This window comes from Cavia porcellus, unplaced genomic scaffold, assembly GCF_034190915.1.
Source record: "Cavia porcellus strain 051 isolate PalLab524CR breed Dunkin Hartley unplaced genomic scaffold, mCavPor4.1 scaffold_12, whole genome shotgun sequence".
NCBI classification, from domain to species: Eukaryota; Metazoa; Chordata; class Mammalia; order Rodentia; family Caviidae; genus Cavia; species Cavia porcellus.
This window is the reverse complement of record NW_026947495.1, coordinates 28604660-28626532: the sequence shown is the minus strand read 5'-3', so window position 1 is coordinate 28626532 and position 21873 is coordinate 28604660. Positions and strand designations below refer to the sequence as shown.

General features: G+C 39.1%; 1 pseudogene; it reads right to left on the bottom strand.

The window, feature by feature from the left end:
• Window positions 1–18504: 18504 nt before the first annotated feature.
• On the bottom strand, window positions 18505–19681 carry LOC134478238 (zinc finger protein 280D-like; annotated as a pseudogene).
• Between the last annotated feature and the right edge of the window lie 2192 nt (window positions 19682–21873).

The window sequence follows — 21873 nt, the reverse complement described above, 5'->3', positions numbered from 1 at the left end:
TCTAACAAGCATTTAATAACCACAAGCCCCACTAGGATGGCCACGGCAATCAGGATCCAAGTAGTCAGGTTGGGCCAGGAGAACCAGGAGGTGACGCGTTCCCACAAACTGGCTATAACACTGCCTAAAGTTGATAAATCAAACCTGACTGGACCTAGTTGGATACCGTCCATATTGTCAAGTTCCTGACCGACTATGAGGGACAAATTGTGAAACTTAGGTAGGTAGGTGTCTTGCAGCCAAGCTGTCATATTTTTAACAGTGTTGGTCAAATTTGTGCGAACAGGGGTGATTAATAGGAACCTACAGAATAGAAAAAGCTCTAAACCAGACATTTTAGTTTGTAGATGGTCTCGGGCGCTGAGCGTCGGTCCCAGAAGGGTCGAGTTGACTTGTGTCCGCGGGCTTATCCTCCTGTGCTTTATCAGGAACTGGTGGGGAGTTTACTGCTCGCGTCAATCTTTCCGGGACCCACAGCGGTTCGCAGCCTGGTTCCTGTGGGAAGACACAAACCGCACCTCGGGTCCAACTAACCACTGGATCCGGGCCCATCCATTGTCCTGTAAGGACATCTTTCCATCTCACCAGCCCTTTGTTGGTTGGGGACGGATTGCTATGTTCCATGGCAGGGGAATGATTATTATGATTAAGGTTTAAAAAATTTATGGTAAAGAGTGCCAATGATATTCTTCCTTTGGGCGTTAGGCCGTGGCCTATCCCCTCTTTTTGCTTTTGTAAGACACCCTTGAGTGTCCGATGTGCCCGTTTAATGATGCCTTGTCCTTGAGGGTTATATGGAATGCCATGCTTAAGGACAACATCCATTTGTTGACAGAATGTTACAAAAGTTTTGCTGGTGTAAGCAGGACCATTGTCTGTTTTTAATATATTGGGCTTTCCCCAAGCAGCCCAGGCTGCCAGGCAATGATTAATAGCGTGGGTGGCCCTTTCTCCGGGTTCTGCCGAGGCAAACATAACCTGGGAGGCGGTATAATGCCAATAGATTGTTGGGGTGAAGAGATCACACAAGCTGGGCAATACCGTACAATCTCTCGTGCTTGTGCTCTCGTGATGTTGAAGCACGCCATGAGGGTGCGGGCATTAACATGGAACTGAGAATGGAATTTTTGGGCTGCTTCCAGAGGGTTGGGAAAGGTGAAGACCCATATCGGGCGCGTGGCCGAGTCTGCCAAGGCATTGCCCTCCGCCAAGGGCCCAGGTAAATTAGTATGGGCTCTGATATGTGAGATGAACACTTTTGAGGTTCTATTCCATAGCTGATGTTGAATACCTAGGAATATGGAGGCTACCGTTGAAGAGGGTTTAATGGGACCCGCCATCTCCAGAACTTGGAGAGCATTTACCACATACGGAAGGAACGTCCTCCTCCTCCCCCAGAAGGGGGCGCAGGAGGTAATCCGGGAAGTAGCTCTCCCTCTAACCAGGGCGGTGCCATAGGTTGTGGGCGCCCTCTGGCGGCCACGGGTGGAGGTGGCAGCCCAGGGAGCAACTCCTCTTCCGGCCACGGCGGTGCAGTGGGGCCTGGCGCCCTGAAGGGGGTGATCGTGGGTCGCGAACTTGCCAAAGGGCAGAAGGGCTTAAGCTCCTCCCGTAAGGCGGAGTAGCTCGAGCAGGGTGGTGTTTGGTTCCCCTTTTTATCTTCCCGAGCCCTAAGTTCCTCTTTTAACGGTGTAGGAGGGTCATGCTTAGCAAAGACGACCTCCTCTTCTGAGCCCTCCGAATCCGAATCAGAATCGGAGTCCTTGTGTTTCTCTGGAGGCCCAAAGTCAGGTGTGACTTCGAGCTCCTCTGAGCACTCGGATCGAGCTTTGTCAAGAGCCTGTCGGGCTGAGCAAAGCCTGGGGGTTCGTTCGTCCATCAGACAAGCCCTAATCAGTTCCCACAGGGGTAAAACCATGGGATCCAAGCGTCCCTCTTCTCGGGCGCATCTAAGATCCCCTCCTAACTTCTCCCATGACGGGAGGGTTAGAGAGCCCGTGGGCCAAAACCAGGGGGCAATTTCATTAACATGATCCAGAAATCTCGAAAGGGTGACCCGGTTTATGTAGATGCCTCGGGTCCGCAGCAGGACTCTTAGGGAGTCAGCGAGGGGTTTGCGAGCAGCGTTGCCCACAATGGCGAAACAAAAGCGAAACAAATGCAAAGAAAAAAAAAAAAAAAAAGACCGGCGTCCACCCGTGTGGCGCTCAAAATCTGTTAGGTGCGTCCACCCAACCCAGGCGATCCAGTACTCACCTGTCCCGGGAACCGCTGTATCTCACGTAGCTGATCAGGGTGAAGAGAAGAGGCGCTCGGGGCCTTCCGTTGTTATTGGGCCAGGTCCTCCGTCGTACCGCAGGCGACAGCAATCGCACCTCCCGGCCGAAGAGGCACGTCGCTGAGTCTTTTACCTTTTTCCCCGTACGGGCCACCAGATGACCGGAGCCGCGGAAGACAGGAGGCCAAACTCGAGCAGGATCAGCTCTCAAACTTTATTGCGTACAGCGAACCGGACCTAACAAGGTCCGCCACCCTCAACGTTGGTTCCTCTTCCGCCCGTTGGGGGCAGGAACAACCTCTTATAAGGGGAAGCAGTATCCAATCACAGAGAAGCGCGTCTAACAAGCTGATAGGCTAGCGTCACGGGTAATTGGGCAGACATGACAATTTGGCGGGCTTGTTCAGGCCGGGAAGAACCCGGAAGCAGGAAATGGGCGCCATCATAGGCGGCTTCCCACAACATTTGTCTTGCAAAATGACATGAATAATGTCCTTATATTTTAAATGAGCAAGTTATTTCTGAGGAAATCAATCCAGACACTGAAGTCATATTTGTTAACTGAATAAATGTAAGACCACAGAACTAAACACTGCAGATCTTTTTCACTACATAGAGGGAGGGAAGATTTATGATTGTTGGGATGATATATACATTATTTTTTGAAAAAGTACCAAAATATAAAATTTTAAAATAATATTGTATTTTAGAAGCTTGATTACTCTGTACACAAGAATATTTTTTAAAGGAAATTACTAAAATGCTGAATTGTCAGTGTTATAATTTAGCAGGCAAAGCTTACGTACACTAGACCTCATAGAGAACAATATAATATGACACTTACACATACCTGGAAGAATAATTGGGAAAACTCCTCTTTTGCATCCTATTGAGAAAAAGACATGAATTCTCCCAATCCACCCAGTTAACTAAGTTCACCAATAAAGTGACAAATTAAATTCAGTTTCTCATGTGTGAATTTGAATTTGGAATCCATCAACACTTAGCTTAGTCCAGAGACCATAACCAGCAAGAGTGTATCAAATCTGACCCTATAAAATAGCAACTAACAAAAGAGATTACAGACATTCTGTCTACTCTATTCCTACAACTCCACAGCCCATTATTAGTCCCTTTCTCCTTTAACTGGACTTATTTTTTCACCACCTGACATCATATATTTATTCAATCTGCTCGTTTTTATTTATTCATCATTTACCACAACTAAAATATGAGCCTCAAGAACAGGGTCTATGTTTTAAGGTCTGCCATAAGGGCTAGCATTTGGCAGTCCCTGAAGAAATACTAGTAGTGAGCTAATCACATGAGGGACTAAGTAGAGCAGAGCTCATTCCTTAATCATGTTAATGATTAGAATGACCGTCCCAACAAATCTAGCAATATCACCTAGGATGAGTTTCTAAGCCCTCTTACTAAATCTTGTAACAGCGAACACTTGGACTCCATGCCCCCCAGGTCCCCAGGTACTATGACCAATAGCACAAGCTATACCCTCTTCAAAGGCCCTCTGAGAGCTCTCATCTGAAGCTTTCCAGTGTCTCTGTGAACCTCACTTCTGACACTGCATGTGCCAAGCCAGAGTCTCGTCTCCAAATGTGACATTTATGGGGATTGATCAAGAAACCAATGAAGCCCAACACCACCTCCAATAAGCTGTGACAATGTGTTCAAAAGCTAATGCAGGTTTACTAAATTACAGAGCAAATGTCAGACTTCCTTTGTATTATCAGACACATATCTTACATATTCTCTTCACTGAGTTTTCATATCTTGAGGGGATCTTAATAGGATAAAAGGGAGGTTCGGTAGGTGCAAATGAGTGCTGTTCGACTATTTAAAGGCACATTTAATTAAACTGGATTCATTGCCTGCATGGGGCAAGTTAAAAGAAACTAAATAGATAGAGTATGATTACATATTATTAAGAAGAGAGACAACTCTGGAGACCAAATTCTTTTAACAGAACATTAAGCTAAGCTCATTTCATATGCACAGTTTAGCACTGGCCTATAAGGAGAACGTGTTTTGAGAAAATCAGCAGAATGCTTATGAGCTCTAAACAGCTTTTAATAAAATGCAATGTTTCAGGGAAGGAGCAGCTTCTAAGGTTCACTTAAATATGCTAATTAAAGAAAATGAAGTTTCCCACTGATTCCAGGTTCTCTTTCTTTTCCCTGTTTTTCTTTTTTTTTTTTAATGCTCATTTCACGCAGGCTGCTTTCTACTTTATTCTATAAACTTCAAGTAATGCCCTTACTAAAGGGTATTAGGACTCACTGTGAGTTAGGGGGAGGAAAAAAACCAAATCTGAATCCATGGAATTTGTTACTTCATTTAAATGGGTACTGGGACTAGATGTTCATAGACTAAAATTACCCCCAGCTTCTTGTTGGCACTGACTAATTTTGACAATTTTATCCCACTGACTGTAGTGGTAACAATTCCCAGCTACTAAGTCATTATTTGGGCCAGGTACTTTATAGACATCACCTAATTTGATGATCCTCATCATTGTCATTGAACAGAAGTATGAATATCCCTTTTCCACAGAAACTGAAAGGACAGGAGGGGTTCTTATGTGTTCAAGGTCACTTGAATAGTCAGTAGTTTTACTGGGACTCAAAGTCAGGTCTGATAGACTCAAAAATCCCTGTTCCTTCAGCAATGTTTGCTCAGACTTCATCCAGGGAATCATGCTCCTTGAAAAGAAAAGGATACAAAAAGGCCAGCATAATTTTTTTTTTTTTTTTTTTTTTTTTGCAAAAGAGAAAAAAACTAAATTTCCAATGATATTCCAAGCACAATTCCTTTGAAGAAAGTTTTGTAAAATCTTGGCTGCCGGACCAAGGATTAAAAAGATGTCCAGAAACATTAATCTGACTTATTCTGAGTTACATGCTTATCTGTTTCCCTTTCTTGGAATAGCAACTTGTTGGTGTAACTTTGTGGAGTCATCTATCCCTAACTGTGAATCCTGGTGGCCTGAGCACTGTTTACTTTAACTTTTAGTTACATGCATTTGTATATGCTACTGGCCTGACCCATTGAGTTCATAAAACCTCCTCTAGGAAATGAGCTGAAAGTATTAAGAAAAAGATAACCATCTAATTTTGCAGCACTGACAGAATATATAACTTACAGTCCTGGTGTTGAAATCATGAAGAATGAGACTGCCTGAGAATGAAAACCAAATGAGAGTAGAAAAGCATGGAATCCTTTGCTTTCTAGGACCTGTCACACATGAAGTTAATTCTTACCTGTGGATTTTCCTAATTCACAAGCAAATTTCATTTTATGCTAAAACCAGTCAGAATCAGTTGTGTATCACAAACATTTGAAAAAAAAAATGCCTCTCAACTCTCATGAATTTTAAAAGTCGTAGAATTTGAAGCCCAGGGAAAGACATTTTCTTAATATATATATATATATATATATTTTTTTTTACTGACACAGTAAAAAAAATCTAGAATCAAAGGCTGTTCTTCCAGTGCCACTATTATTTTCCTCTTTACCATAATTATCTAGATCTTTGATTCTCAAAGTGCAACCAGCAAACCAGTAGCATCTGTATCATTTGGATTGTTTGAAATGAAAATTGTCAAGCCCTATCTGGGCATAGGGCTAGTAATCTCTATTTTAGTTCATTTGGGTGACTCTGATGCCTGTTGATCTATTAAAATCTATGCCATATGTGAATGATTTTCAATTATTTGAAGCAGTGGAAACATTTCCTTCAAGTGAAATATTGCACATAAGTTCAATATAAATACTAGATGAGTATAAAAAAAATTAGGGCTGAGAATACAGCTCAGTGGCATAAGCACCTGTCTAGCAAATGCAAGGTATGAAATACAATTCCTGGTACAAAAAAAATTAGCAGTAGAGACCAGGAACCTAGAGATTTGCTTATTTATGAAGATCCATGGCAGTACCTGAGAAATACTATAAAAACCCTCTAAGATCCCATGTGCGTCATTTTGATGACAATCTTTCAGAAGAGTGAATTATTGATTACCCATTTCAATCTTTGTCACACTAAGATATTTTCCCTCTCTATATATTCAACTTCACTATAACCCATGAAGTTATGTTTTAGGGTGAGTTATTCAGTAATTACTACTTGAAAAAGACCTTCTAAACACTTACAGAGTTTACATTTGTTTCCGTTTGGAAAATGAGGTTGGACAAGACACAGTAACCCAGGTCTTGCTTGGGAAGTCTCAGGTCCTGTCCGAGTCTTACTCCAAATCGAAATTCAGGTATAGGAAGTGATGATTCAGGTTTAGGTGGACTCAAGGCAAACATTTGGTGTGTGGAAATGGGGTAGGAAGCTACTGACACTTCTCTCAAAATGGGTTTTTTCCAAACCTTTTGATTTCAGTAGGGTTGCTTCACAAAATTTTTTAATGGGAATATTTTATGAAATCTGGTGCTGCCTGATTGCATGCTGGCCTGTTCTCCCCTGGGGGGCTCGGTCTTTTATACAGAATTGGAGAAGTGTGATTATTATACTCATGCACATAAAGCCTCAGAGGCTTGGTATTCTAGCTCAAGGAAGGTTTTCAGGCACAGGATGCTTTTTAATAGAAGGGAGACCATCTGAAGGGAAAATATTTGACGGCAGAGAGATTTTATAGCCCTCCTAGGAACGCTGGTAACTGATTTTTGTGCCTTTGCAATGCTTAGTCATTGTCTTTAAAATGTCTTAGACCCTTCAACTCAGCCCATTTCCCAAAGCCCTTATTTGTGTTTGATAATAAGTTCAAGTATCCCCGCCCTTATAAAATGATTTCCATATCTATGTCTTCCCTGACTTTCTTGTTATCACTGATTTTTGTACACGATCTGATTATAAAAATTGTCACAATATTTTAGTATTTAGTAACAATAATGTTTTTATAATAATACACAGTATGTTTTTATACTCAGTTTTGTTCTCCAGGGAATATATTTCTTCACTAGATGGTAACAGTAGAAACTATATCTATGTGAATAAGGAGCCAAAGAAGCTTCTGTCACATCTTAGGTGCTCACAAGTATCTTTTCAATGATAAAACCCTGGGACTGGGCAACATTCTCAGGCCAAAAGGAAGGTCACATTAAGCGTATTATTTTGGTACTGTTGACTGTCTCAGGCCTCTTACTTGTCTCTGGTCTAATTGCTAGTTTTCCTGGGCAGAGACAATTCCTAGCTGCATGCTCTGTGCTTTCTCTTCCTTCTTAGTATCATCAGATTTGTAATAGACATACAACACTGCAGAATTGTTGAAAGTATTATAGAAGCGAAGCAGGAGATATTTGCATATTTATGAAAATAGTTTACCTTCCCTATGACAGTAACAAATGTTCACAATCTCAGCAATTTGTTCACTTTGTTTGAAGAAAGAAATGGGAGTGCGTTAGCAATTTAAGAAAGATTTTTTCATAGTGGATACAAAATGATTTTATTTTCCTGAAGTTATCATTTCAAGAAGTTTCAGGGGGCATAATTCTCTAGACCTGTAAGTCTCAAGAGTAATTTTTGACATTCTAAAAATCTTTCTGGCCCTATTAAACAAAGGGAGACATAAGCCTGATTCTTTTTCTAAGAAAGAATATTTGAAACAGAAAGATGACAATTATAGCACTTTTTAACAAATATCTCTGCAAGTCAGTATTTGGTCTTAGGCTATCCCACCACTTTAAAGAATTTTCAACATAGTCTAAATAAGTGAACTCACATAGAGGCAGCTGAGTGGTAGGTTAGAAATAGTAGAGGTCTTGAGTTTAGGTAGACTTGGATACAAATCCCCACTTTCTTATTTATGTGCAGTGCCCTTCAGGAAAAAATCATTAATGTTTTTGAACCCCGTTTCATTGTCTGTAAATTGGGATAGTCTTGCCCATCTTATCTGGTTCTCTAAGTTTGAAATTTAGTTCTGGGCCAATGCTGAAAAAATGATATTCATTCAATAACCTCTCTGAGATAGTGTAATTCTATCATAAGCTGCTACTTGTATAGTAGTTACTGTATAGTTTAAATACTGTAATTTATATTCATTTCCAATGAATGCTATGGCAAATTATCCAAAATTTAGTGGTTCATATAAATAAAAATTTATTTTCTCATACTTCTGGAGGCCAGAAGCTTGAGATCAAGATGCTGGCAGAGTTGTACTTGCTCTCTAAGGTTTCAGCAGGTAATCTTTTTTTTTTTTTTTTTTTTTTTTTTAATTCTCACAGTTTCTGGTGATTGTATACATGCCTTGACTTAATGCTACAGAACTCTGACTTTGTCTCTGGTTTTCACAGGGCTTTTATCTCTCATCTTCTATTTTGGTTGTGACAAAGATAATTGTCACTAGATTTAAGGTGTACCCAGGATATCTGGTATGATATTAACTCGAAAACATTAAATTAATTCCATCTTAAAATACTTTTCTTCTAAATAAAGTCATATTCATATCTTCTGAATGTTAAGATATGGACATGTATTTGGGGACGATGTTCAGCCCACTACAGTTAGCTTACTTTGAAAATACAATAAATTCACTTTTATAAGATGTATTTTCTCAGTTTCATAGGTGGGTGGAACAAAGCCTCTAGGTCAAACTAGCACCTGAATAGATTCATCATAGGTGGCAGATGTTGCCTGATAGTAGTAATAGGAAGTTATAGTCAAATACCGAAGGTAATTAATTTAGGTTATTTTGGACAACTTCGTGATAAGATTGGGTGAAGGGGATTTTAGTGGACTTTTATGTAAGAGTTGTATAAAACATTCCACTTTCTAAATATAGTTGTGTTTGCTTTAACATTAACAGCCAAATCTGGCTTGATCTGAACCACTTCTTTGCTAATCTGTAGGGAATCCAATTTTCTCAGACCACCTTTGATCTAAATATTTCTTTAAATCCTCAAACAGGGGGATAGGAATGGCAATGGCCTGGCTATCTCAGTAATTCAGTGTTGTACAATTTTAAGAACTGCTAATTAAGGGGAGAAGCAGACTTGAAACTTATTGTAATTAAGTTATTCCCAAGAAATTAGCAACTGGGTTTCTTAAGTGCTGCCTTCCATAATAATTTCCTTGGGAAAATCACTATTGCTCTCAATATTTGTGAATATTCCCTTTTGTTAGGGAATGCCTCCTATTTGTCCTCTGCCACCTTAGTCCAAGAATCCTTGTTATTGACCTTTTATAGTGAAATGATAAACTCCCTTTTAAAAATGAGGCAAAAGAATGATGCAGCATCTCTTTTACTCATAGCTTGGGCTTACAGCAAAAATAACCGAAGCACCTAATAGTTGCAACTCACTGGATGCTTACACACTAGGACAGATATTGGTGATGAGGTTCTAGAATCAACTGGCCCACTTTCCCAGATTTATAAACAGTCTACAACAATTTAGTGCTGCGTCCCATTCAAATGTTCAACCTCTTCATTCTTGATGAGAACACAATTTCTTTTCTGTAATACGATCTTCAAATACACTTTCTATTCCTCTCAGACTATCCATTACAACTATGAGTATTAATCTCTGATGGTCAGAATTCCATTGCTTGGTGCTTCATTTGCCACACCCTTACAGAAAAGATGGACATAAACAGACACAGAAAGGTTAAGTGCTGATACTCACACACTAGCAGTATTTCACCTCTGGACATGACATAACCAAAATAGCCTATTATTTTAGTACTTTACATCTTACATTTGAAACTGCACTTGTTTATACTTCTAGTTACTAACAACTCCCTTTTGTAAATTCTTTGGAAAAACATAAATCTAAGCAAATTGAACTTAAAACAAAATTCCATTTGTACATTATAAAGATAAAAACAAGTGCAGACATGTGGGTGAGGCCCAATCAGAAAGGTAATCTTTTGCTTATGTTTGTAGCCATGACTTCTTCATTGAAAGTTTTCTTCTGGAGGTCTTCGTGACAACCCTAAGGGACTTGAAACATCTCTGGCAATAAGCTGGGACATCATAATCTTTGTTGGTGGAGGGAAAAGTATGAGCCTTTTGTGATTAGAATGAAATAAATTAGGAAACTAACATCATTTATTGGCCCTATCTTTTCAAAGCAAAAACTTGGCTTCTTTGATAACATGCACCATTCGTAAGTTTTTAAAAATGCCATCTCACTCAAAGAATTTCAGGGAAGATTAATTGAGAATTGAGAGCTCTGAGCTTCACTAGGAATATTTCCTTTATACTTGGTATGAACTCCAAATTACGAATTTAACGCCTGCACTGTGCCTACCTTGGAGGATCTCTGGTATTAATCTTATACTTTTGCTTATTGCTTGTTTGCCATGAGATTCTCTGGCCTTCCATAGCTTTACTTGCTGATAAGTTACTTGTGGGGTACTTTAGATTTAAAGAAAAGTACTGTCATTTTCAGAAATCTCTGCTTAAATAAATATATAATGCCCATATTTTTTTATCATCCTTTCTAAGCAATATGATAGGATTTTTTCTAACATCCTTAAATGCTAGTTTGAGATCACTCAATTCATTTGCATGGATGACCTCGACTTGAACTCATTTTTCTGGAAATAAAAGTTTAGTGCACTACTAATTCAACTTAGAAAGTAATTGGAAGACCGGTAAATGAGGAAAATTCTCATTTTATAGGGACTAGGGACTTAATTCACATGAAAAAAGCTTCATTGATGACATGAGTTAATTGTGCAGTTAACACGAAAGAAACTTACCTAGAATTAAAAAGACTCTAAATGCATCCATTTGCAGGTATCAGTGATTGAAAGATTCTTTAAAGAAAATCACATTGTTTGAACTTTCTCCATGTTGTATATTGAGACAATCAGTGGTCATCAGAGAGTATAATAAAGTTTAATTTATTAGAATCCTATAACCTCAAAACCCAATAGAAAGGTAATGTTACTTCAGATTCCAGTACTCTCTTTACCATACTTTCAACACTCACACTGTTTTGCTGAATTCTTTATCATAGTTACTTTCTCAATACCTATCACACAACTGTAAGAATAAAAAAGTCTATTTTAGCTCAGAGTTTCTAGCGGTTTCAATTCATAGTACTCTGGCTCTAGTGATGACATGGCATGGTAAAAGGGAGAATGAGCTCATGGCATGGCAGCAGGAAGCAATCAAAGGAAGTGGGAAGGAGATAGATGCTTCTGGGCCACATGTTCAGTGACCCACCTGCCCCATCCAGGCTTCACCTCTCAAATCATATTTAGCTATAAACTCAACAGGGAACCATGTCCCCATGATCCAGTCACCTCCAAAAGCCTCCCTATGAGCATATGAGGCTTTAATGGAACACATAGATGTAAATGTTAACAACATCTACAGGTCAGGAAAAATCAGGGCTCTCTCCTATACCCTCTTGTCTGATTACAACTCTCAGACCAACCATTCCTCTGGCTGTGGATACCATTCCTACTCTATTGATGCCCAAATATGCCATCTGAGGTTGAGTCATATATTCAACCTGCCTACTGAATATCACCACATGGATGCGTAATCATATTGGAGGGAATATGTTCAAAATTAAATTCTGTCTTAGGCTGGGCTCCCTACAAGTAGCTTCATACAAGGATTCTCAAATGATTTATTACTTTGATATCATTTAAGTGATATTCAAGAGATTCATTTGGTGAATCCTCTCAGAAGAAATGGAGTGAGGAAAGCAGGAGAGGTCTGGGGAAAGAATTAAGTGAACTTCACTGTAGCATGGCTGCACAGGGAATTCTAGAAAGTAAACTATGCACAAAGCTGGTCTTATTGTGGGGCAATGAAGCTGGCCTTATCTTACCACAGGTTAGGTTCCTGTCTTTCCTGGGAGTGAAAAGCTAGAGGACATAACTTTCTAACACTGCAGCTTCTACCTTACTGGGAAGAATTCCCTGTTGATGACCAAAGTGACATTTGCAGCAGCTGCAGAGAAGTATAGCTGTCCCTAGAGAGGACAAAGATAAGGTACCAATAATATCCAAAATATCTGAGTATGTTTTTATCACTTTGTGAAATATGACAAAATTTCATGACAAGATAATAAGTAAATAGTAACAGTTGATGCACTATGCATTGTTATCTTCAAAATAATTATTCAGAGTACAAGATATTCAGTATAGATTCTTAACCAACCACAAAGTGCTGACCAACTGTATCCCCTGACATCCCTCTATCTCCTCTCTCTGTAACAAGGCAAATATATCCTCAGGTCTTTTCTGGACTAGTAAAATGATTCTGGCAGATGCTCCTATGCCTACTATTTTAGTTTAGATTTAAAATGTTCCCTACAAGCTTCATGCACTCAGAGGTAGGGTTTTCAGAACAATTCAGACCATGAGGTCTCTAATTTCATCAGCTGATTAATCAATTAATGAGATCATAATTTTATAGTGTTATTGGGAGGTACTTAGAAGGTGATGCCTAATTAGAGGAGTAGGTCATGAGCCTTTGTGCAAATGGTATTGTGTCCTTAGTCCCTTCCTCTACGGCTTTTTCCTTTGCCTTCTGCTTCTTGGCCACATGAGATGAGCTTACTCCAGCATCTCCTTTTACCGTGATGTTCTGTCTCACATCAGCTTTATAGCAATGGAATGAGATGGCCATGGACTGAAACCTCTGAAACAATGATCCAAAACAGACCCTTCCTCCTTGAAGTTGTTTCCCTTAGGTATTTGGTTACAGCAAATGAAAAGCTAATGCACTGCCCTTATTCACCAGCAATGCATTGTCTTCAGAATAGTAGAATTTTTAAAAACACTGATAGGATCATGTTAAAATTCTATAATGTGTTCCTTTTGCCTTTATTTTAAACTCAAGGCCAATACCTAAAATGTGTTTCAGAGTCAGCCCTCTGCTCCCAATGACAACTTCATCAAAGGTCTCACTCACTTGGCATTTGGTGCCCTTCATACTGATTTTTGGTAAGTCCTAGAACATTAAAAACTTTGCCTTTTTTCCCTCTTAGTTCCTCTGGTGAGAATGCCCTTGCCAAATCTATGTTTAGTTATCTCTTTCTTACCCCTCACGTATCAGATTCAAAGGCATTTGCCTAAGGAAGGCCTCTTCTAACCTGTTTAGCTTATTAAGCACACTAAGCACACCTGTGTGGTGATGTGGTGGGAGTGGGGTTTGGGTTAGGAGTGGGATTGTATTGGCAGGATGAGGTTTCTCTCTCCAGAACCCTTGACTATTGAATTAACCCAATTTGGTATATTAACGCAAAAACAAACAAACAAAACTTGCAGTTAACTTGGAACTCTACAACTTGTCATCTATATCAAATAATCCTGTACCCTCTTAAGTTCCTCACTTTTCAATTTTATGACTCATATTGTTTAAAGTTTTTAGCTCTTCTAGAGTGGGCCTTTTTCCAGCTGGAAAAATGACCCTGGACAGGGAGAACACGATCATCTTCTTTGTGATTCCTTTTTGCTGCATCCTGCACACCTCTTGAAATTTGGGAGGGAGGGTAGTGGAGGATGAAGAAATAAAAACAAGAGTCAGAAAGTGAAGGTCAGGTCGAGTCCATCTGCTAATGGGAGAAAGGACTGCCCAGCAACTTCAGCAACTTTGTTTATTGATCAGCATAGTAGGATGTTCATGGAGAATCCAAGGGAAAAGCAAAATCAGGAACAGGAAGAATAGCCAATCTTCAGCAAAACATCATGCCTTGGTGTTTGCACGGGGATTAAGAGAGGAGTTGTCTATATTATCTCAGGGGAAGGCCAAATCATGTTATGTGTTAGCAGTCTCAGCTGCATACACATCTCATGGGGCCCTGCCAAAACCATGAGAAGCAGTGACCTTGTCCTAGTTACTCAAGGTACAAACTGGTTTGCTCCCAACAGCTTTTGTCTTGATTTGCCCTCCAGGCCCAACCACCTATTCAGACTCTTTGTGTTTCTTTAGGTCTGCAGCAAGGGCAGAGCTGGATCACTAATATCCTGACATCATGGACTTGTGTGTGGCAGAACTGCTGGTCCTTTCTCAAGCTAGTGCTAATCTATGTGCAGTTTTCTGATAATTAATGTCTTAAATGCTGGATGATTATATGCTCTTGAATTCCTAGTACTCCATTATCTTCTGTCTTACACAACCTTTATAGAGTTACCTCATTTGAGAGATTTTATTCACAGTAAGGAAAATCTTTCAGCTTTTCACTGCAACGCTGGATCTACAAGGGCTTCCCATGAAAACTGCTACTAAAAGTTACACAAAGTCAGCCAGACACTGTCAGCCATAAGTAACATATCAGACCTTATGCTTTGTAGACTTCTACTTTCTGAGACTAAATTTCTGAAGACAAAAGATCCTGCTCAGGGCTGGGAATTTAGTTTAACAGGCATAAGCACCTGCCTGTCAAGCATGAGGTCATGAGTTCAATCCCCAGTACCTGCCCCCCCCCCAAAAAAAGAATGTGTAAACTAAAACAAAACATCCTGCTCCCTGATACCCTGGGCTACTCACTAACCACAATCTGTCAGTCACTATTCCCAGCTCTGTCTTAATTTGCTCTCTTTATAGCCAGAAAGTGAGTGCTGGCAGTAGCTGAAAGAGCTGAAATTCTATCCAATTTCCTCGTACAGGCAGCATAGATGATTTAACACTTTGATTCAGAATATGAGTATACTTTACAACTATCATTCTTAGCTTTAGGACCTCAGTTAAAATTCTGAAACATGGAGATAAGGAAAGCACCTGTAATACTCTGTTACTTTTCCTACCTTTGGTCTATGATCTTCACTGAGGTATATACTATAAAAGCTAAAATCTTGTCCATCTGCTTTTCTGATGAATAAATTGGTAATAAATTGGAAGACAGTATGTTCTCTCATTCTCTCACTCTCATCTATCTATCTATCTATCTATTTATCTATCTATCTATCTCCATGTAGTTTATTTTTTGTTTTTACTTGCTTCCTGTGTTTATACAATTTAATTAAAACCTGACTCAGGGTGAACAAGACAAAATATAAAGAGAAAAACATGCAGTATACAGAGAAAGAATGGGATAGTGACATTTAAATTATAACTTTTTTAAAGTATCTGAATGTCTCTGAATGTAGTCCATATCAGGGATTTACCACCAACATCTCAACTAATTTTTCCTCCGGGGGTTTAAAAATAATAATAATAATTAAAATGTTTAGTATCTTTTTTCCCACTCCAGTTCATGCCAAATTTTTCTAAAGTCATTCATCTCCCACTTCTTCATCTCAGAAGAGCTCTTTTACATGACGTGGGCAAGGCAGGAGAAGCCTTTTCTCAGATTAGATAGAAGTCTACCTTGTCAGTGCCATCTTGCTTAGCTTCCTCTGTCTCCTACTGGGAAGGTCAGGTATAAAGAGTCAGAATTCTCCTACGGTTCTTAATATTAAATGTAAGTGCCAAGTAGGATAAATTACCTGGAAATTTTTTTTCTGCTATTGGGTGACTGATACTTTACAGTTATAATCATAATTATCATTTTCATGATTATTATATGTTAACATCATCTGTGACAGAGTCTTTATTCAACAAACTCACTAGGCTATTTCACTTCATCACTTTCCTTTTTTAACAGATATTGTCACTCTAGCTATATTAGCAAACTACAGTGCATTTTCATAATTTGAATGAGCTATAGATTGGAAAAAGAAAAGGAAAAAAGAAAGTTTAGGGTCTGTTTGGAAGAACTGAGAGTGCCATCCTAGAAACTGGGCCCTCTGAGAAGCTTTTCTCAGGGCTTCTCTGTATTTCAGGTTAAGATTTTGCCAGGGTCTACACAAAGTGGAAACGCTGTGATTAGACCATTGGAGAAAGGTTAAGAGGAAAAAGTATGTGGAAATCGTAACAAGTTGAAAAGAAACACAAACAAAAAAGCAACCAAGTTTTGCTTGAACAGACAAGTTTTGAACAGGATGAAAGTAAAGCCTAGTTCTGAAATTTTTTGCCTAATTCCTCCAAAATTAATGGAAGAGGGGAGAGAGACAAGTGGTTTTTTTTTTTTAGCATTTTAAATAAAAGCTTATCAAAACTTTAAAGCAAACTACTGTTCATATGATTCATTTTTGTATCTATTATCTTCTATATGATTTTAAAAAAGAACCTAAAAAAACAAATTGGCAGCTAATTTCTAGATAAATTAAATTCCTCAAATTATTTTTTTATATCACTGCTTCAGGTCCTAGTTAAAGTTTCAATCTTTCATAATTACAGAACAGTCACTTAAATTTGGCTGGGTACACACCAAAATATGCTTTCAGTTTATTACAATATCTACATGATACTTTGGTTTGGCTTCTAGACTATTTTTATGGGTCTATTTTTAAAGACAATCATTAAAACAACACTGAAATCATAGTAGCTATTGGAGTTTCAAAAATGGACTTCTACTTTATACAACTAGTACAATGAGGGGTTTCTGCAGTTTACACGCTGACCAAAAACACAAATATAAGTTTACATTTTAATAATTTCACTTTCTCTAAAAGTTTAATTAAAGGTGAGCTCACAGCCCAGCCAGCTAACACTTCTATGGAGGCATACTGATCAAATATTCTGTTTGCATGCTTCTGGCAGACTGTGGTGTTACACTAAATCAAAGTTAAGTTCCATCCATCCAAGCTCCTGTGAGCTCAGCTGAGCACTCCACACAGGCTCCCTACCAGCCTGGCACTCTGAGTCCTCATCACAGTGCCAATCAGCCATCACTGTATGTGAACTAACCCAAAAAGCTGTGTGTCCAGCTCACTTCCCTTTAACTTAACTAAAAAAGAAAACATAGGTAACAGGATTTTAAGCTAAGAACTGATGAAGTTTGCAAAGTTTTATTCAAGTAGCTAATATTCTTTTGATCATATCAGTAATCAAGTTTTATGTCATCAGAAACTTAAATGAGAACATCTGACCACAAGCTAAAGCCTCTCACTCATTATTTTTAAATTTGGAAATTCATATTAATCATGCTGTTATTGGTTAGTCAATTTTTGTAATACCCTAAATTGAACATTCAGGCAAAGTGTATGAAGGACCTCTCTTGCGCTTTCCTATGTCTGACCTCCACCACCAAGAGCACTGCTCCCAAATGTGCTTCCTGTGGATGAACTGCGAGCGCTCCATAATGTGAACTTCCTTTCTTCTAATCTGCCTAGTGTGCCGTGGTCACTCTTGTGCTAGGACTGTCTCCTCCAGGAACAACATCTGTCTGATCAGATCCTACTTTATCAGTCTTGGCTGAGAGATCGCTGCTACCTTTTTGAAGAATCTCTGTGGCTTCAAATTCAAGTGCCTCTGATGGTGGCAAAGGTTCCAAGTGAACACTGCCCTGCTCACAAACATCTGAACTAACAGTCAGGTTCATCTCTTTTTCTCAAAAACTGGTCAATGCTAACCTTAGCTGACATTAATGGCAAATCCTTAACCTTCTTTGAAAACAGCTTAGCTTCACTGGAGTTGCACTCTTCAGTCTGATCACATGAAGCTGTATTTTCTAAACATTGGCCGGTCTTCAATTCCATTTCCTGCCCAACATGTTGCATTTCCTTTTCCTTTTCCCCTTTGTCTGCACCAATGTTTGAATCACACATGGAAAGATGAGTCTTCTGGTAAATCTACATCATATCCACTTTTTTTCTTCTGATGAACCTTCATCTTGCTTACTTTTGGCATTTGGTGTTTTGATTTCTCATTTAACTATATTAGGTCTTGCAATTTCCTTAGACACAGGTTCTTGGTCCTTAGTGGGAGCTTCATTTTTTAATTCAGAAAGATGTTCAGAAGTTGGGATATAAAACAAAATTTCTCTGTTACAAGGTGGCAAATGTGAATCGCATGTTGATTTAAGTGTGCAGCCCTATTGTCTAAGCCAGAAATATCAGTTAGGAAATCACAATTAAGGTACACTAGAGTAATGCCACTGAGATCTCCTGAATGCTTCTTAAATATACAAAATCTTTTACTAGGACAGTTACTATGAAAGCTCATCATATTTTTACACAGACTTTGATATAGCTACTGTTGTATTTGCAAAAAATACAGTAGGAAAATGATCTGCAAATCTTTTATTTCAGAACAATACTCAATGTACTTGTGAACACCCCATGAAACCTTAAGTTCCTTAAAGCCGTATTAACTTTACTCTTTTTATTGCTATTAGCCAATGTACTTTATTTGTTTTGCACATTAGAGATTTTTTATTTGTATTTAGATTTATTTCCATTAGGTTTACTTCCACTGGATTTAGATGTACTGGGTTAAATTTGTGTCTTCATAGGATATTCTGAAAGGAGCTTCTACATCAGAAAATGATGATGATCTATAATTACAAACCTGGCAGATAAATGACATTTCATCTGGCTTATGATTGTCCTTCATATGTTGTAAAAGAACATGTTCTGTTTCAAATGATAAGTCACAGATTTTACAAATGGTAGCTAATTCCTGTGAGGTGTGAGTGCTCTCAGTGCTGCATTGCAGCTAAAAGAGGGTGGGGCACTGGCTGTAGCAGTGCTGCCAGGTGGTGTGATTTTTCCAGCTCTCACTGCTCTGCTTTTCCAACTTCAAATGGTGTTTCATGTGGTTCATAAGCCAAATATTATTTTTGGGGATTTTCAAGCAACTGAAGCACTTACACATTGTATGAGTCTTCTGTTCTTCCTGGACTTCTCCTTCATGTTTTCCATAAGTCATTAAGTAACATGATCACGAAAATTTTCTTATCTCTGAATCAACAGACTTATTTGATGTGTTTGAACATTCTATTTCAGCCAGGCCCAAAAAACTACCTATCATGTCTGAACAACAATACTTCATGTGACTTTTCAGACGATCCAAAATATTGAAATGAGTATTGCACTTTGGACAAGCTCTTGGAAAAGTGTTCCATTTTTAACTGACCTGAGGAGGTATTTGCACCTTTTGATGGCATCACCTGAGAAGGTGCCTGGGATGGAGATTTAACTAAAGTTGAAGAATTTGTTCCAGAAAGATTTTCACTGGGCTTAGCTTTTTTTTTTTTTTTTTTTTTTTTTTTTTTGACTAATACTGTTTACTTCAGAAGCAGAAGGTTGTTTTAATAAAAATGAACTTCCATTGATATCTACTATAAAAAGTGTTGGTACCCCCTAGGCAATGTGATAATCCTGTATCCTGGGTCAAATCAACAGTAAATCTGAAGAATTATTAGATATGGCTTGTGATAGATTCATCACACACCCCTCTACTGAGTGTGCCATTCTTTATTTCCCTTGAATACAAGCCAGGGCTAACTCTATGCAAAATATTTGAAATTGCTGGTTTTGAACTTGGTTACTCCCCAACAAAGATTGGCTCATCATCAACAACAACAACAACTTTTTTTTACTTTCTTCTGCTATGGTTCAAGCTCTTCTTCACATTCCATAAAGAGTTCTGCCATTTTTGAATTACTTTTGGTTGCCAAAGGTTATCACCCATCAAGTTGTAGAACTGACTTTCTATGAATTGTCACCTAGGTACGTGGGACTCCAGACAAGTCAGCAAATTATGCCTAAATTTTCCTTCCTGGCGCGAGTGGGTGGGCCTGATGGCAGCCAATAAGGCCAGGCCTGGGAGCTCCTGTGGCAGCAGGCACCGCCGCATAGGTGGACTCTGGGCCAGCGCCTCGGTGTACGCCCAGTCTTTGCAGATGCCAATTCAAAGTCCTGGGCGCCAAAGGGCCTTGCAGGCTGGAGAATCGCAGGTCCCACCACACGACCTCAGGACCGCGGCCCTGGGCCGGGCTGTTCCGGACCCACGCTCCCAAGTGAAGTGTTATTTTAAAGGACATTCATAGACCATCAAGTTTACAATCAAAGTTAGAATACCAGGCTTTTTTGAAATTGCGATCCGAAAAAAAGGTAGGCAATTGCCATTATCCCATAAATACAATATAAAAATACTATAGAAGTCATTAAGTAAAATTCTGTGAGTTGTAGTAAGGCATCTAGGAATAAAGGAGACTTTGCAGTTCTAGATTTAACGCTGGCCAAGATATTTCCCTGGAAAATATATGTGGTTGATAGTCTGTATTTTGGGCCTGGAGTCACGGCTGAATTCCCACTGATGAGCAGCTTCCTCAAGGATCTCTAGCTGTGTATGAATTGAGAGATCCCTCTCACCTCTTTCTTTGCTCTGTTTCATGCCAACTTCTTGCATCTGGATTGTAGTCAAAATCAAGGTTTTGGTTTATCAATGCTAACTTCCAACTAAATGGAAAATTGTTATGAAGTAATCTGATATTAGGAGGCAAGTTATAGAAATATATGCTGATTTTGCTGGTAAATAATAAATGCAAACAGTAAACTATGTAGTTAAGCTCACAGTTCTTTTCAGAAACCTTTTGTGAAAAAGATATATATCTATTTCCCCATATTTAGAACCTACTATAAGTAATTAAACCTTTATAATATGATCTTTTAGAACTAAGTAGCCTGTTTGAATATTTATGCATCTGGGACCAGCAAACCCAGGTAATAGAAAGGAAGTTCACAAACAACTGTGAACCCTGGGAGGGGATGAACCATTGCCAGTGTCCAAGCTCCAGGTCAGTTCTTACACCTGCTGGCTCCCCTGCGGACACAGACAAGCTCTGGAGAGTGGAACTAGTCTCAAAGCAGAGGAAACTCTCCTCTCATTCCTCCTCACTATTCTAGGTTCTTGCCAGCACTCTTCCCACCAAAACCTACTACACACAGACACAAGCTGCTATTAAGGATAAGTTTGCTTTTATCTCATTTCTAGAAGGATACTTTTGGTATTGTCGTATATTCTGTGGTAGTTAGCTCCACATTGCTAAAAATGACTGAAATGACTGTGCTTGTCTGTGATCAGATTCACTTTTCTGTTTTCCCCTTTCCTGCTCTGTATCATAAATGAGAAGGCAGAGAGGAAAAGAGATTAAGCTGGTCCCGCAGTATTTTCTGAGTCTCATGCTATTATTTATGGTTGGGTTTGGCAAGGAGGGCACTGATAGAAGACTGAAGGTCAAGAGAAAAAGGAAGAATTTTCCACTTCCCTATCTAGTGTAGGATAGCCAACAGCAACTCTTTCTCCTCTGGGACTCCAGAAAATTCCACAGTGACCTACATTAGCTTCCAGTTTTTAACTGGTGACTACCAACTGAAGGATACTGGGGACAACTCTCCTCTTTTCTTCATCTAATATTAGGTGCTAGGATCTTCCTATTACTGCTTGCATCTAAAGAACCTCCTTCTGTACCAGTCAATGAAGCAGTATCCTACTTTTGGTCTATATAACTACAGGATCAACCCTCTGTGTCTTGTTTATATGCTCAGATGCTTTTGATTTTTTCTTTGGACTGAGAGTAAGAGAAGCTGATTTTAGAAAAAAATAAGGAAATGGTAGGAAGAGAGATGAATAAATTCATAGATATGGTACATAGAAGAGAGAGTAGGCTGTGAGTAATAAGGTACAGAGGAGTCATGGGTCTTCTGTGTAAAAGCACTGAGACAGAGATAGAAAGGACATCCTATTGTGTTGAGTGTGAAAGATACAAGACTTCAGGAGGAATTCAAAGTTTCTGGCCAGTGTTTCTAGGAGGATGGCATTATGATGAATTAAAATAGGGCA